The sequence below is a fragment of the Telmatherina bonti genome (assembly GCF_933228915.1).
Source record: "Telmatherina bonti genome assembly, chromosome: 16".
Lineage (NCBI taxonomy): Eukaryota > Metazoa > Chordata > Actinopteri > Atheriniformes > Telmatherinidae > Telmatherina > Telmatherina bonti.
The window spans coordinates 15,079,949-15,097,521 of NC_136614.1; positions in this window are offsets into that span (position 1 = coordinate 15,079,949).

The window sequence follows — 17,573 nt, forward strand, 5'->3', positions numbered from 1 at the left end:
TTTGTCTGTACAAAACAGACCTAAAGGATGAGTTACATTGAAATAAGCAGAATCTGATATCAAGTAACAAAATATTGATTCCAGTAGTAGTCTATTTCTACATAGGTTTAAACTACATGCAATCTGTGTGAGGTGAATAGATAACTTAATCCTAATTTGAAACAGAATGAACTTTTCTGTTTCAAATACATTCTAACAATCAGTCTCCCACATTTTTTATTTGACTCACTTATGATGCATTTTATTTTCATAGCCTACTTTCACAACCAATAAGAACATTATTTCAAAAGCAGCATTAGTAAAGAAAAGTAATCAATGCTTGTCAATACTAAAAGCTGATACATGTGCAGACAAGAACCGTATGGGTGCTACTGCCTGATATGAACCGTATGAAGCAAATTCCATCTTCAGTTTTGCCTATAATTAATGTTTTGCTGATTTGCAAGATCCATGTTTGCAGACAGGTAAGATGCAGGGTTTCATGTCTCAAAGTCCCAAACAAACGAAGTTCACTTGAGTAATCAGGGAAATGGGGGAAGGGCAGCCGAGACCTGTTTAAACTGGCAGGAATCCCTTGTAAATTCAGCTCACCATTTGTACCACATGCTGATTTGCAAGGTACATGTTTGAGAGAGAGAGAACCAATTTTTTAAAAGGAGCTAAATCATACCTTTTCTTACGTGTTATAGTGGCTCAGCTTCTCTTGTAAACATGCTGCAATGAGGAAAAACCTCCCAAACGTTCACCAGGAGGAAAACAGCTGCAGGTTTCACCTTGCTTTTAGTGTACGCAGTTGGTTTTGAGACAATCTGATTAACATGAAGGTTGTATAACTTTCTGAAAGTACATGACTAAAGCGAAAACCTGAAAATCTCCAGCAGCTCTGAGAGAAGGCATGGTGTGCTTAACAGCGAGCCAGCAAAAATCCTGCCTCCAGATGTGCTCTCTGGAACATCTCACAAGATTTACTTTTCCAAGAGAAGTTCATTTCACGTCAGATCTGTTTTGTTTTTTTTCACCCACAGGAAAAATGACTTTAACCCAAATATCATTAACGAGGGGATGTAACACCTCTGCAAGTGAACACTTAACGGTTGGTTGGTTGTGAAGGGGATTTAGCTGTGTTGTGGTGTAGAGGAGTAATGGGGTGTTGCCTAATGTGCCCACAGAACCGCTGCTTTCTGCTGACTCAGCGATGAAATGTCATGAATGATTGACTTTCCATATCTGCAGTTCACAAATAATCTTATCTCAAAATATGTTTCAGATTTAATGGTGAGGGGGGGGCGTTTTGTTTAGACGCTTTCTCCACAGTGTTTTTGTTCATCCCTCGACTTATATCCAGCTTTGTTCACTTCTTCTGGTCTTCTCTTAAACCAGTTGAAAATTTAGGTCAACCCACCATACAAACTAGTTCTTGTTACACAACCAGACTCTGAGGTATACATTTTCAACTTTCAGTGAAATGATATGTTCATGTTGGGGAGAAAAGAAAAGATATTCTCATGAGCGTCAGCTGCTCTATGTGTTTAGGAACAGCGAATATGACAAACCTCACATCTGCTCAGCATTAACACATCATTCTGACTGTATCTGTTAGTTGATTTTGGTTCTCGACTACAGACTCTTAGTCTCCTTTAATTGTAGCCTTAAACCAATACTTAGTTTTAATAAAGATCATTTTAACCAATATTCTCCCAATGCTGAACTTCATTTCTGTCTTTATTAATTTACAGCCTTAAACTCCCTGACTGTTAGGACCTTTCTACCATTTGTTATAACAGCATACATTTGGCTCTCCTCCTGTTCAAACAGTTGTCAAACCGCCTTGTGTCCACTGGCTTCATGACAGCTGTTTATCTCCAGCGTGATCAGACTGCAGGAGGAGCACCACGGAGGTTTTTTGCTCCGAGCTATGTCAGAACTAGCAAACTCAGAACGTTCAGCTAACATTAGCCTGCGGTTCTTCCACGGTTAGAAAGACAAGAGCTTTAAATTAAAATGTAGAGAATGATTTAGCTAAATCTTGTGCAAAATGTTCTCTAAACATTAAGCAACTAAAAACTCCAAGACTCTCCCAGAGCTGCGTTGTGCTTGCTGCATGATGGTTGCGTTCCAGTGTTTCTGACATCCAGGAGATGACAAGTTTCACTGTTTTAGGGGACATATTTCCAATGCACGTAGTCTCAAATATTGTTCTCAAAATACAACAAGACAGTCGCAATTTGGATCTTTGTGTCATGGTCCTGCTGGTTCTTTCTGTTCTTTTCTCTTGGTCTCTCTCCCTCTTTCTCTCTCTCCTGTCAGTGTGGGTGTGTTTTTTAGAGGCATGCCTTCCTCGCTCCTCCACCTCCGCATCTCATACACCTGAAAGCCATGGGAAATTTCACCACCTGTTTGCAATTAGACAATTTCCTGGTTTACATTTAAGGCTGGAAGGTAAGGATAGTACTAAAGGTGGTTCCATAGTTTGTGCAGTCAAAAAGAAGCTCTTCGTCTTATTGCTAGCTGTCCTTTCTTCAATAAATGTCTCATCTTGAAGAACATGCTAATAAAGAAGCTAAAAAATCTGAGGAAATGCCTACCTTTCATCACACTCTCCACCTTATACACTGCAAAAACTGAAATCTAAGTAAGATTAAAATTCTTAAATTGAGTACGCATATGCTTTTTTTTTTTTTTTTAAAGGTAAGATATTTCTTTGTTTTTATGCTAGAATTCTTCTTGTTTTAAGAGTATTTTTACTTGTTTTGGGAAGTCTTGACAAGCCAAATTTTCTTGTTCTCTTGGCAGATAATTTATCTTATTTTAAGCAACATTTACCTAAGTTTTGTATATTTTTTTTCTTGTTTTTCAAGGCTGAGTTTTTGCAGCGTACCTGTATGGAAAAAGTTCTTTGGTTAATGGTCACTTTAGTCTGTTTCCGCGAAGCCGTGTGGACACAATGCATTCATCTGGTCATGCTGGGTTATTTCCATTTTTATTTAAAAGAAGTTATGAAAGCTGTCACAGTGTTGATTTGCTACTTTGCACAGCCTCTCGAGTGATGCATGTTAGCCAGAGCTAATTGTGTATGATGTAAATGTTCAGCCTTAACGGCCATGTTTACACTTTTTATTGGAACTGACTGCACTGGAAACCGAACCATGTACGTTTCTGCTGATGTCGATGCCTCTCATTAATAGAACAGCTTTATAATGTTCTTTTTCCTGCTCAAGATTAAAGATGAACTCTTTCCCACAGGGAAAACTGAACATGGTCAGTGTAAAGTTTCATGATCTCAGTCAACTTCTCGGCTCAAGTTGTACGATTTCAGTCGTGTTGACATGAAATCTGCCAGAAGTGGGAGGTGACACGGGGGAGACGTTACCTAACCCGCACCATCACATTCACATAAACACAGCCTGTGCGCTGCACAATTTGAGACGTTAGCTAACCGTTAACTTGACAGGCCCCCAAAGAACTCATTACTTACACAGCTGTGAAAACACACGTGGACCTTTAGTCCTGCTCAGGTAATTCAGTGTGTATGTGTGGAAGAAGGGATGTAATCACACCTGCTCAGCAGTGATTCAGCAAGTAACTCTGAAAATAAACTGATATTAGGCAATGAAAACAGCACCTGTAATGGTAAAATTGCACCTTAAGCTTTTGGGTTTTGTATTTCCGTCAAATGGTCTCTAACACGCTTGGTTGCCAAAAAGCAGCTGATGATTTCTTGACATCATGCAGTTTTTTCATCAGTTTCTGACATGCAACGTAATTCCCTTCCCGTCACATGTCGCAGCTAACAAACTTCCAGCTTTTCTCTGCTGAGATGAGGTTCTTCACTCAACCAAGTTTGGAAAAAGCTTTAGAGTATCTGAATTTTGTCTTCAGTCACTGGGATGACGTATACAGGCTGTAAAAATGAATAAATAAATAAAGCCTATTTTGGCCTTTCAAACTTGAGTCATCTGGCTGGGGACATGATTGCTGCTGCCTGTGGCTAAAAGTAGGAAGGTGGTAACGCTGCAGGTTTTTTCTGTACAATAAAGCCTCTGCTAAGTGAAGTTTGATCTGTCCAGCAGCAGTTTGGAACCATCTTTTTCTCCCAACTGGGAAAAATGATTGGATACTGGAGATGCATGCTAGGTCTGCATGTGTTTCCACAGTCAGAAGATCAAGTCGCTGTGTGGATTTCTTTGATTGTTTATCTCATTAATATTTGTATAAAGCTACAAACATAAGGCTGCTTGTTTCATGATCATACCTTGATTATTTGGATGTCCTGCTCCTAGACTTCAGGAGCGCTTTATGCCAGCATGCGTCATTGGCATCTAAAGTCAGAGAAACAAACACTCCTGATGTCAACATCCTGCAACATTTCTAAAGAATGAGCTTAATAAACCAGACTGTGTGTTCTCGACTACTTTGGACAGTGTCATAGTGGGTACTGCTTAAGGCAGTAGCACCCATTCAGTTTAATGGGACCATGACAGCATGCAGTGAGCAGATTATGTAATGTCAGAGTCATTAAAGTGGTCTTTTTCCCACTGATTGAAACAGCAGCCCAACGGTTCAGCAGTCCAGCAGGAATCCTCTTGATCAACCACTATGACTACTTCTAGATTTGTTATTTGGTTTTGATCCTATTTTCATGATCTGTGGCTTTAGTTAGGTTATTATTTGCTGCTTTATTTTCAGCTGTTTGATCATTTCTCCCCTTCAATCAGCTCTCACCATGTGCATCGCTGGGCCCAAGAGTTGAGGGGGCCCCTAAAACTCATCAGGTTGAGGCTAAATTATTGCTCCATATCTACGATTATATGTGAATATTACAAATATAAACAATACAAAACTAACATTAACCAATTTATATGAGCCTGAGAAAAAGGTCTAGATAAGTCCTCCTCCCTGTGTGCCCCAGGTAAAAAAAAAACAAAAATCTCCCAAGTGGCTTAAAGTGACGGATGCCTCCTCCACTTTGACAGACAACAGTAAATAACATGGTCTTCACACATCATGAATTGGTGGAAGAAAAGAGAAAAGAGGGAAAAGCAGCAAGTTAAAGTCAGCACATCACTTGTAGGTGATTATAAAACATGTGAAAATGTGTCACATTAGCTGTTTCATGTCCGGCAGTGACCATAGACTGTATATAAAGAGATGGACAGAGCCTCCATGACATCACCCATAGGTTTCTGAAGAGCTGAATTGAAGCTCGGTGGGCAGTTCCTACCATTGCCATCTTGGCAGGGGCATACGTGTCGTCCCGCCCGGAAAATACAAATATGGGCAAAGAGGTGGAGCTGAGAGGGGGGCTGTGAGCATCATGGTGGATGATTTACATCGAGCGAACTTCAAGCTTTCTGTAGCTAAGCGCAAACTGAGCTAACTCCAAGATAATGGGAGCTAACCAGCTAACGGAGGTAAGCGGGCTAAAGCTAAGTCATGTTATTAACCGGCTAAAAACCGTGGTTGTTCTACGTTCTTCTGACTTGAAGCTGGAGATTGGCCCCAAAATATGCCAAATTTAGATATTAAATTACTTTAAAACTGAGGGGTTTTAAGGTGGATCAAATTCCACAGTAGTATGTTGTTTGTCTGTGGGAGGGCTGTTTTTCTGTAATTTGGATTCTGTAATTAAAGGGTAAATCGATCGTCTAAACTGCTATTTAGCCTTTTTAAGTCTTTTGTTTATTAACTAAATTTGTTCTTATGTTTTGTTCTGCGGCTTTGCCAAACAGCTAATTTGAATCTAATTGCTAAAAGCTCTGAGTTCTGGATATCATCATTGCAATTTAGCAGCAGCATAGTGGTGGTCTTGTTGTGGGTCGGTGGGTTTTCGCTCATTGCAGTTTTTGTTTGTTTAAATTGGCCCGCAGCCTGTTGAAACTCTTCGTGGCTTACAGTTCTGAGGATGAGCCGTGACCATAAAAAGCTGTGTGACTTAAATAAAAACACATTTTTAAACTTGGCTTTCATGTAAAATATTTTAGTTTTTACCAAAAAAACACTTTTGACAATTTGTAAGTTGTAAATGATGAAGACTCAAATCCAACTAAGCAAAGATTTGCAAGACATAAGGGATTTTTGCTTTTTTGTCTTGTCATTTTTCAAAAAGGAACATTACTGTCGTAAAACATCCTACCACACATTTTAGCACTAAGAATGTTTGCTTTACCCTATCTTGTTTGCCTTTAAGGCATGTTTATGTGCTATTGCAGATAATCAAGTAAACCAGTGGTTTACCCCCCTTTGAAGGAAAAACGTTCCCAGGTTCCCTCGTCTCTTTAAGACGAACATGCATATTAGAGACGCAAATTTGACTAAATCAGGTTGACAAATTACTGAAGAGACAAAAAATTACAAGTTGGATTGGGTCAAGTTGCTAATCATTGTACTATAAACAACTAAGGTTTGTAATTAAAAGAGAAAGAAGGTGGGGAAAAACATAAAAGATTAGAAAAACTGCTGTTCAACTTGTAGTTGTGGTGATTCCTGTTCCCTGGTGGGCGTGGTCGGCTGGGAACTGGAGGCACACCTGATTCACATCCCAGCACTCATCACACAACCTATTTAAGACCAGCTCTGCCTGTTATCCAGCGCCAGATTGTTGATTGCCCTGCGGTAAACAGCTCTCGGCCTCAGCTTACGCTGCTTGTACCTACCTTCGGTTTGTGACCTGTCCTGTTTTCCTCCTGCCAGAGAAAGCCTGCCAGTTCCTAGACACCGCCTGCCAGTTTTGCCTGCCTGCCTGCCTGCTCGTTCACTTGTTCCCCTGCTTGCCTGCCTGCCTGCATCCTGCTGCTCGCCAGTCCGCCAGTCTCTGCAGTTCTGCTGGAAGAATTCACAGGGATCTGTTGAAGAACAAATGAACCTCTCTCTGTATCCTGACAGTGTCCGCTCTTTGGATCCACCTAGCTCCTCTCTTACAACAGTAGTTAATGTTACAGGATTGACTTTAAAAGAAACTATAATGAAGTGATCGATATAACAAACTGCTACAGTTGTTTTGGTGCAAAAATGTTGAAAAACTTCAGTCATATTTGGTAATGTTAAGATAAAAGTGGCAGCATTGTGATCAGCCCACTTCAAGAGAACTGTCTCCAAGCAAGCCGCATGGTGGCTTGTTTAATTCTTACTCCCCAGCAGTAAGAATTAAACACAAAAACACTTCTGGGATTAATCGTGAGAACCTCATAAAAATAAAAATAGATTTAATAAAATCTGAAAATAAGACAATAAAGTGTGGCCTACTGAATATTAGATCCCTCCCAAATAAGTCTTTATTAGTCAATGACTTGAGAGGTGATCACCACATTGATTTATTCTGTCTTACGGAAACCTGGTTACAGCAAGAGGATTATGTTAGTATTAATGAAGCTACGCCAGCTAACTATTTAAACTTTCACATTCCTAGAACTACAGGCAGAGGAGGAGGGGTTGCAGCTATCTTTAAGTCAGAATTTTTAATTAATCCTAAGCACAAAACTAACTATAAATCCTTTGAATTCCTGACATTAAATTTATCTCATCCAAAATGGAATTCAGAGAAACCGCTCCTTTTAGCATTAGTGTATCGCCCACCTGGACCTTACTATGAGTTTCTGACCGAATTCTCTGATCTCTTGTCTGAGTTAGTGCTGACTACTGATAAGGTCATTGTACTAGGTGATTTTAATTTTCATGTTGACGATGAAAATGATAGTTTAAACATTTCCTTTAGCTCTATTCTAAACTCAATTGGGTTTTCACAAAATGTCAATGGTGCCACTCACTCTCATGGTCATACTCTTGATCTGGTTCTAACATATGGTATTGAGACTGATAAGCTCAAAGTATTTCCTCAAAACCCTGTCTTGTCTGATCACTTCTTATTAACCTTTGAATTCACTTTATTTGATTACTCACTGACCAAAAATAAATTCTACTATAGTAGATGTTTATCAGACAATATTATTACAAAATTTAAACAATCAATTGAATCAATTTTTTCACCTCTACCTTGTATTAACATGACTGAGAGTCCCCCTTTAAGCCTTACTCCTGCTCAGATTGATCAGCATGCTGATACTATAACAGCTTCAATGCGTACAACCTTGGATAATGTTGCTCCCCTAAAGAAGAAGAAATTAGGTAAGATTATGAAGGCTCCCTGGTTTAATTCCCAGCTTCGAGCTCTAAAACAGGCGTCAAGGCATTTGGAAAACAGATGGCGCTCATCAGGATTAGAGGAGTCTCGCTTAACCTGGAAAGAAAGTTTAATTGTATACAAAAAAGCCTTACGTTCAACAAGAACAGCTTATTATTCATCATTGATAGAGGAAAACAAAAACAACCCTCGGTTTCTTTTCAGCACTGTAGCCAGGCTTACTAGGAGCCGAAGTGCTGTGGAGCCATGTATTCCTTTCTCACTTAGCTGTGATGATTTCATGTATTTTTTCAGGAATAAAGTTGATACTATTAGAGATCAAATTCACAATACTCTTCCTTCTACCTATAATGTTGAGCCTGTTGTGGTCTCTGAAGCATCCTTAGAACCAGGATCTGACTTATGTCTAAATAGTTTCTGTCCTGTCCAACCCTCTGAATTAACTAAAATAATAGCTTCATCTAAACCATCCACCTGTATCTTAGACCCTCTCCCAACGAGCCTCTTTAAGGACATTTTCCCTTTAATTGATACATCTCTATTAAATCTTATCAATATGTCTTTAGTGACAGGATATGTACCACAATCATTTAAAACTGCTGTAATCAAGCCTTTACTTAAAAAGCAATCTCTGGATCCAGAGGTGATAGCAAATTATAGACCTGTATCTAATCTCCCGTTTATGTCCAAAATTCTGGAGAAAATAGTTTCAGCTCAGCTACATGCCCACCTGAGCAGAAATAATTTATGCGAAGAGTTTCAATCAGGATTTAGAGCTCATCATAGCACTGAGACGGCATTGGTGAAAGTTACTAATGACCTTCTTATGGCCTCAGACAAAGGACTTCTGTCCGTACTTATCTTGCTTGATCTTAGTGCTGCATTTGATACAGTCGATCATAACATTCTGTTACAAAGACTAAAACAGGTGGTCGGAATTACAGGTACAGCGTTAAGCTGGTTTAAATCATATTTATCTGATAGACTTCAGTTCGTTCATGTAAATGACAAGTTCTCCTCACAAACTACAGTAAGTCATGGAGTTCCTCAAAGTTCTGTACTTGGACCAGTACTCTTCACGCTATATATGCTCCCTTTAGGCAAAATTATTAGACAGCATGGAATAAACTTTCATTGTTATGCAGATGATACTCAACTATACTTATCCTTTAAACCAGATGAAACAAATCAGCCCAATAGGCTACAAAATTGTCTCATAGACATAAAGACTTGGATATCTAGAAATTTTCTCCTCTTAAACTCAGATAAGACTGAAGTAATTCTCATTGGATCTGAAAAACTCAGAGCTAAATTTTCCAGTTTTGTAATGAACCTGGATGGCATTACTTTAGCTTCCAGTGCTACAGTGAGAAACCTTGGAGTAATATTTGACCCTGACCTGTCCTTTGGCCCACATATTAAGCAGGTTACTAAAACAGCCTTCTTTCATTTACGTAATATAGTCAAAATTAGGGACATTCTGTCTCAGAGTGATGCAGAAAAACTGGTTCACGCTTTTGTTACTTCGAGACTAGATTACTGTAACTCTCTATTACTGGGCTGTCCTAAATATGCCCTGAAAAGCCTTCAGCTGATCCAGAATTCTGCAGCCAGAGTCCTGACCAGAACCAGCAGGAGAGATCATATTTCTCCAGTTTTAGCCTCTCTTCATTGGCTGCCTGTTGAATCTAGAATAGAATTTAAAATCCTTCTCCTTACATATAAAGCCCTCCACAGCCAGGCACCCCTATATATCAAAGACCTCATAGTTCCTTATATAGTCTCAAAGTCTCAAAGAGCCTAGCAGGAGGCAGAGCCTTTGGTTATCAGGCCCCTCTCTTATGGAATAAGCTCCCAGTTAGTGTTAGGGAAGCAGACACCCTCCCCACCTTTAAGACTAGGCTGAAGACTTATCTTTTTGATAAGTCCTATAGCTAGGGATGGTTAGCATCCCTTAGTTATGCTGCTATAGGTTTAGACTGCTGAGGGACATTTCCTGATACACTGAGCTTCTTTCTTTTTCTCTTTATCTCTCTCTTTTATTCCCCCTCCCCAATAACAGTGTTGCACCATTAACATGTATGTCTCCTGTCTCAGCAGGTCTCCCTGGCCGGGAGTAGCAGTTCCTGTTGTCTGTTGTCTTTCTGTCCTCTTCCCCCCACACAGCAGAGGCAGATGGCTGCCTGTCCTTGAGCCGGGTTCTGCCGGAGGTTTCCTTCCTGTTAAAAGGGAGTTTTTTCCTTCCCACTGTCGCCAGTGTGCTTGCTCAGGATGGGAGATTGAGTTGGACTCAACTCAATCTGTTGGTTTCCTTACATAGGCTATTATGAATTGGCTTTCATTATGTTTTCCCCTCTGTGTGTAAAGCGTCTTGAGATGGCATTGCCGTGATTTGACGCTATATAAATCAAGTTGAATTGAATTGAATTGAATGGTGCCAGTTGTCATGCAAAGTAAAAATGTGTACAGTTCTGCTTGTAGACTATAGAGGCTGAAAAGCAAAGTGTCATGTGAATTGTAAAAATGGTGTGCATTGCAGCCAAACGATGTATTCCTTCCTTAATCTTGATCATTTAACATGTTTATATGGTACCAAACCAGCCGGTAAAATAGTGAGCAGCATGAGCGTAATGGTCAAGTGTAATGTAATTTCATCTTAAACATATTTTTCCAACACAACCAGTTAAATAGCCCTGCAATGGACTGGTGAGCTGTCCAGGGTGTACTTTCGCCCAAAGACTGCTGGGATAGGCTCCAGTATCCCCGCGACCCAGAATTGGATTAAGCGCTTCAGAAAATGATTGAATGAATGAATGAACCAGTTAAATAAGCACAATTGACGTTTTGCAGATTTTCTCAGTGAGGTGTCCCCTTGGCAACAGTTAACTTTAGCATCTGTCGTGCATCCTACCTCTACTCCACTCTGAGCTCTCTTCACTGATTAAGTCAGTACAGAGTTGACTCTGATCGTATCGTGTTGGGAAGTGTGGTTTCTCAACTCTGGGAAGCTGCTGGACAATGAGGGTTACAGGAATGTACAGTACATAATAAATGTGACCGCATGATCAAAACAAGTCAGAGATACATATTTTTACTGTCAGAAACTTACATAGTGCAACTTTAATGTTTTTCCCCAACCAGGAAGGCGAAAAGAGGATTTAAGTGCATGTCAAATCATCAAAAATGCTGTGCAACACCAAGTCATCCGACTCTCCCCTTCTACCTTCTTAGGATTATGGGACCAGTGTGGGATTATTTGAATAAAATGTATTTCACCCTGGCAGCTGTAGCATTCACTACACAGAGAGCCATTCAGGGTCAAATTAAGAAGTTTGAACAAATGACCCTTATTGAACTCCTCTGAATGTATTGTCTGTTCAGGAAGCTGCTGTTGCACAATAATAATAGGAGGTGCTTTACACACACAGGAAACAGTACAAACTGGATTAGGATACTCAGTTATAATCAAAAGGGATCCGGTAATCAAAGTAAGAAATAACTACAATAAACACAGAACACTGGGAAATTAATATCTATTGTGTTATTGCAACTTATACATGTTTCAGTGATAAAAGCTTATTCTCATCTTGTAGGACAGAACTCATTTGTTCATGTTGAACTGAATATCCAGTCCTCCACATCTGTAACAAATTTATCTAGTCAGGGCAGATCAGTGCTGTTATTGTGCTTTGAGGAAATATAACTGTGATATATCTGTGAAACCATGAGAAGCAACAGCATGCCAGCATATGGTATGACCTGGGAGGCATAAAAAGTACTTCCTCCCTAAAACATGTAGTTTTTTTATTATTATTATTAACTTAGATCATGTGACTCTATCCAGACATACACCCAGACCTTTGGTTAACCTTCATCCAGAGCTTTAAGGTGGATCTGTGATATAAAGTCCTCTCTTCATTTCCCTCTTTGTTGAGAAAAGCAGAAATCCAGCAGCTGCAGGAGACTGTTGCTTTCAGACATTTGCTCTGCTGTCAGGCCTTTTCTCTGTTGATTCAGCACAGTTCTGCAGAAAGATTAGCCATTACATATTAAAAACATCTCTACTCACAGCTATGCAGATCACCTGCATTGAGGAGCTTCATCTTCTGTAGGCTACATGAGGCAGCTGCTCAACCAGTTCAGCAGGCAGAATGTCTTTTACTTCTGCTAGGTTTAAGTTCTTATTTCTGTATTGCGTTATTTCCACAGTCTGCTGTTTGGTTTTCAGTTTATACTGTCATCAAGTTTAGCCCTTTCATGCATAGTGATCGCTATGGTGAACATCTACAGTTTTTTTCTTGCATATTCATGAATAAAGATGGCATATTTGTAAATTAACCACTTCAGTGGATGTTAGTGAGTCATACATTACCACTCAGTGAAGCATAAATAAATATATAATATAATTTAACACAGATGCATACATTGCAATTATGCAAGTTTGACTTTGTAATAAATCAGAAAATAAAACATCACAAATACCACTATATTTTTATAGAATGCTTCCATATAATCATGAGTATATATTATTTTATAAATACTTTAAAGAATAAATTAAAATAATAGATTAAAAAAATTAGTGTTTTTTTTTTATTATTGCACGCATGTAAGAATTAAATATATATATATATATATAGATAGATATATAGATATAGGTTATACATTAAATAATAAAAATAAAATTATCATGTTAAATTTATAGTAATAGTAGTTTATAGTATAGTACTTCATATTATGAAGAAAAATTTTGAAATATTATTTTGCCAATAAACATTGCAACTAATATTTTATTTTAAAAAATTCTTTATGTGCTCTTAGCTACAGAAAGCTTGAAGTTCAGATGCCACGATGTTCAACTAAACAAGGCCGATGGATGTTTTGGAGGTTTGATTCTCGTGTCACAACATCTTTAAATACTTCAAAGGAAATCCGACAAATCTGACATTTTTTAATCACATCAGATCTAATTATTATAATAATTTGATTACTCATAATAAGCAGATTTTTATGATCATGGAACATTGTCAGTTTTGTTTTCTTCAGTCTCGTCTCCCTCTTACTCAGTTATGAGATGCTCTTAGTTTGATGTTAATTTTGAGTGTAGTTCTTTGTTCCTCAGGCATCAATAGCGCTTTTAGTTTGTTCTTTAATAAAATGTCCTTTTGTCCTTCCTGCCTTGATCCTACCTTTTCTCATTGATCATGGATTATGACAAGATTAAGAAGGCCTCCATTCTAAACTAACTAAGAACCTAGAGGCTTTTTCCAAACCTGGAAAACGTTACATGAATGTTTTTTGAACAAGTCCACTCTGTGACTATTTAAATCCAAGGAATACTGATACTAGTGTTAGATGTCTCGCTTCCAGTGTTTGTTTTCATGCATCTTTGGCTGGATGGAGTCAATGAAATGATCTAATTATCCTCAAGGAATCAAAACCATGAAAGGATTATGGTTTGGGCTGACAGGAATTTAGCCAAATTCTTCTGACATAAGATTTTGTACATCATGCAGTACAACAGGATAAACATGCTGTTGTTCACACTAACAGGATCACTGATATTCTTTGCAATCCATGTTTAAAATATGTGACTGAGCCTCAGATGTCATGATAGTTGCTGTATGACTGTGGGCATGTGGGAATTCAGGGGTTTCCACATAATCAGAGATAATCATCGGGTGTTTATGCTGCCATCGCCTGAAACACACAAACATGATCACACACACAGTCAGCCACCTACATAATACACTCTTGCACATACTCAAAGAGAAAAAAAGACTCCAAATCATCCTCTTGATGCAGTCAGATCCTTTACATGTTGGTGATGACTATCACGTTTCAGGACTTTAAGCCGACATACCAAGCAGACCCTTTGCTTCTTAAAGTTAATGGAACTAGAATCTCCTGCAGTGGGTGGCTGATAGAAAACCAATGCGAGGATCTTCTGCAGGTAACTTTGTGCGCTGCATTACACGTAAAACTTCCCCTCTTTTAGCTAAAAAGTCTTTTCAAACATTCCTCCTCCAGACTCTCAGGCATCTCGCCTCCATCAGGCGAGGCTTCAGTCAACCTGGCTGGCTCCTATTAGCATTTGGAAACTGCTCAGATGTTTCTGTGACTGATCGGCGGGTGGGCGAGGTGGGGGGTGGGGGGGGTGGGGGGGGGGGGGGGGGGGGGGGGGGGGGACATTTCCTCCACTCAAACTCATGCTCCAAGAGCTTTAAAGTAAATGTTGGCCACGCTTTTTTGGCCCCCGCCTGACCCAGAAAAGGTCACACGGGGGCAAGAAGATGTGAATGAGTGTTTGAGTGCTATTGGTGGGGATGCAAGAGAACTGACATAATGGGAACACTCTTCATGTAGTCACTAAAAGCCATCATATGAAAAATAAAGGCACCCATTAAAATAGAAAAGATGAAACGACAGACAGGTATCACTTTTCTTTTTTAATATTATGCCTTTTTTCTGCTGCTGACACTCAAGCACTGCGGTAACAACACACACACAAGATTAACCGCAAAGTCTGTTTTTCTAATGCTTTAATCTGACTGAAAATGAGTTAAAAGGAGGTCACAGCACTTTATCTGTGATTATCAACATAATGATAAACATGTAATCCAGAGGAACACACGCAAAAATACAAATGTCTGCCAAGCTGAACAGCAGGAGTCCACATGCTCGAAACAGAAATGATCTCAGTGAACTTCACAGCACACCATCACCTGGAACGTGTTAGCTGCTTGTTTTGAATAAGCCTGTCATTTGGTCATAAACTTAAAAACAGAAATCAATCACGCTAAATGAGAAAAGGAGGGATATCGTCTGTGCCGTGAACTCATTATCTATTTTTAGGAGGATGATGCTCTTTGGAAATGAGCTGTTTACATGTGAACGGCTCATCAGAGGGACCAGGAGGAGCTGCTCATTGTTTGAAGTGAACAATAATGAAGGAAAAACAGTAAAGTGGTCAAAAATGACTAAATAAAAAGGCATTTCGTGAGTATTGCAGAGAAACATGTCTTCTATTTCTATATTCAGCTCCTAAAATCACAAGATTTCAGTTGTTAAGTGTGAGAGAATTAAGAATTAGGTGCGTGAATCTGATTTGACTTTAAAACTATCAAATTTTTTTTAAATATGTGATATTATAAGCTTAAGTCTATTCCAGCAATCATAGGACGAGAAGCAGGTTAACCTGGACAGGTTGCCAGTCCACTCTATGAAAAGCAATTTAAAAAAAAAAATGAAAGTAGGAAATCAAAGCAAATAGTTTTGTAATGTTCAGTGATGTTGTTTCATGATGTTGTTTGATCTCCTTGAGAATTTATGAACGATTACAGTTATATTTACAGCAGCTGGGCTCCAGATCTTTACCCTGATTGGATATGAACAACAAAATCTGAAAACTACTGAAACCATTTTTTTTTTCCACTGACAACACACAGACATGTTGGTTAAAACACATGAGTTTTGACCTTTGGGGCCTCTGATGGGTGAGCGGTTTGCACGCACAGTAAAGCATGTCGTGTATGCACATGCACACACTGTCATGGGCCGGGTTGCCATGTCAGTTGCGTTATCCAACAAAAGCAAACAGTGCTGTTAAACACTGCCTTGTAAAGTGTGTGTGTGTGTGTGTGTGTGTGTGTTTGCAGCTCTGGTTAAAGGGAGGTCAGTATGGCTGACATGTGGTATTGGGGTGGTTTAATGATCTATTCTTGAAAAGGGTGAAGACAGCAGATGCAGGATTAATTGTGGTATCTCTGGTATTCTGGGTGTTATTGCAATGACAAACACCAGGTTGCCTCACTGCCCTTCTTAGTCCAGTTAGAGCCATGGTGTGTCGATGTGTGTGTGTGTGTGTGGTCTTCCTCTAACATGTTCAACCACCAGCAGATGTTTGGGTGACCACCACCAGGGCAGTGTAGGCTATTTCCAATGTGTGAGTGCGTGTGCATGTGTGTGTTTGTGTGACATCTACAGGGGTGGTAGAAGATGTTGTGACTGGAAGCCTGGCAGATAAAAACAACATGGCTGAGGTCACCGCAGCCCTCACACTAACTCTCCCCCACAAACATGCATTTGTTTCATAACATAACTCTGAATCTGAAGTCTTTGTACTTAAATTTGATGAGAATTTGTGTTTTTCGTGCCCAAAGGGTGGAAAGTCCCCACAGTGACTGTTTAAGCAGATTTATGTCCCCCTCAGCATTAGTAATACAAGTCTACTCACAAACACACATATTCAGAGTGTCTAGACCACTAGGTACCATGAGTACTTTTACTATTTCACAAAATGTTTCACTTTCCATTTGAATACATCTCTGTCACTTATTTAATGTGGGTGGATGGAGGAGTGTGTGTGTGTGTGGAAATGATGACAACATATTTCTGTAGTTTGGGAGGAGTGGGGGTCATCTTTCAGTCAGAAAGTTATTTCATTCACTGTTCTCCAAGTTTTCCTTTATATCCATGGCTTTTATCCACAAACAGTTCATACTGAGGATGTGATGTCAAGAGGTCTTCAAAGAAGTACTTTAAATAAACTGGCCTTAATTTCCACCTTAAATCTTCTGTTTGAGCTGCCTGGGCAGACACCCGGCGTCACAGAATGAGACTTTCCTTTCCTCTGCAGGACTCACACAGGTGAAAGTTCTCACTATTTCACTGCTTCTGGCAGCCTGAACGAAATGTTCTTCCTGGCGAGCGGTGGAAAAAAAAAAAAGTTATGAAGACCTGTTTCTCAGCCTTGGGATCCTGCAGGACAAGGGCCTCAAGAATGTGGATAATGAACGTCAGTGTGCCATCCAAATGAATCTCAAATACACAGTTTAAAGGTTGGAAACAAACATAGTATTGCTTTAAGTGTGTAGATAATCAGTAAGGCATAACATAGATTTCAACAGGAAGCTTTACAGTAACAGGACACCAAAGGCTTTATCCACTGTGTCAATTATTTCCCAGACACACCCACTGAGGAAAATATCACCCATTTTGAAAGCCCTGCTTTCTTTTGCTTGTAAGTTTTTCATTATATATATTTTTTAAAATGCATCTACAAACATGCAAATACCTGCCGAAGTATTTATAAGTAAAATTGTTTTTATCCAACTCAACTCCTGCAGTGAAGCTGAACATTCATGTGAAAACAGGTCATAATAATTAGCCATCCATTATGCTCAAACACAATTTATCTATATTTTCTTTTTAACTTATTTGTGTACAAGTAGCACAATACCAGGAAGGTTTACTGTGTTTAGTCTGATAGAGTAATTTTCCCAGCAGCAGGTGAGTAGTTTCATTTTACAACAGAGTTGGCTTGTCAGTATGCAATAAAAACTCAAATTTTATAAACAAACAACAAAAACTGCTTCAAATATGCCTTTTTACTTTAAACCTACGATGGGGGAAACATTATTCCTAATATGCAGAACAA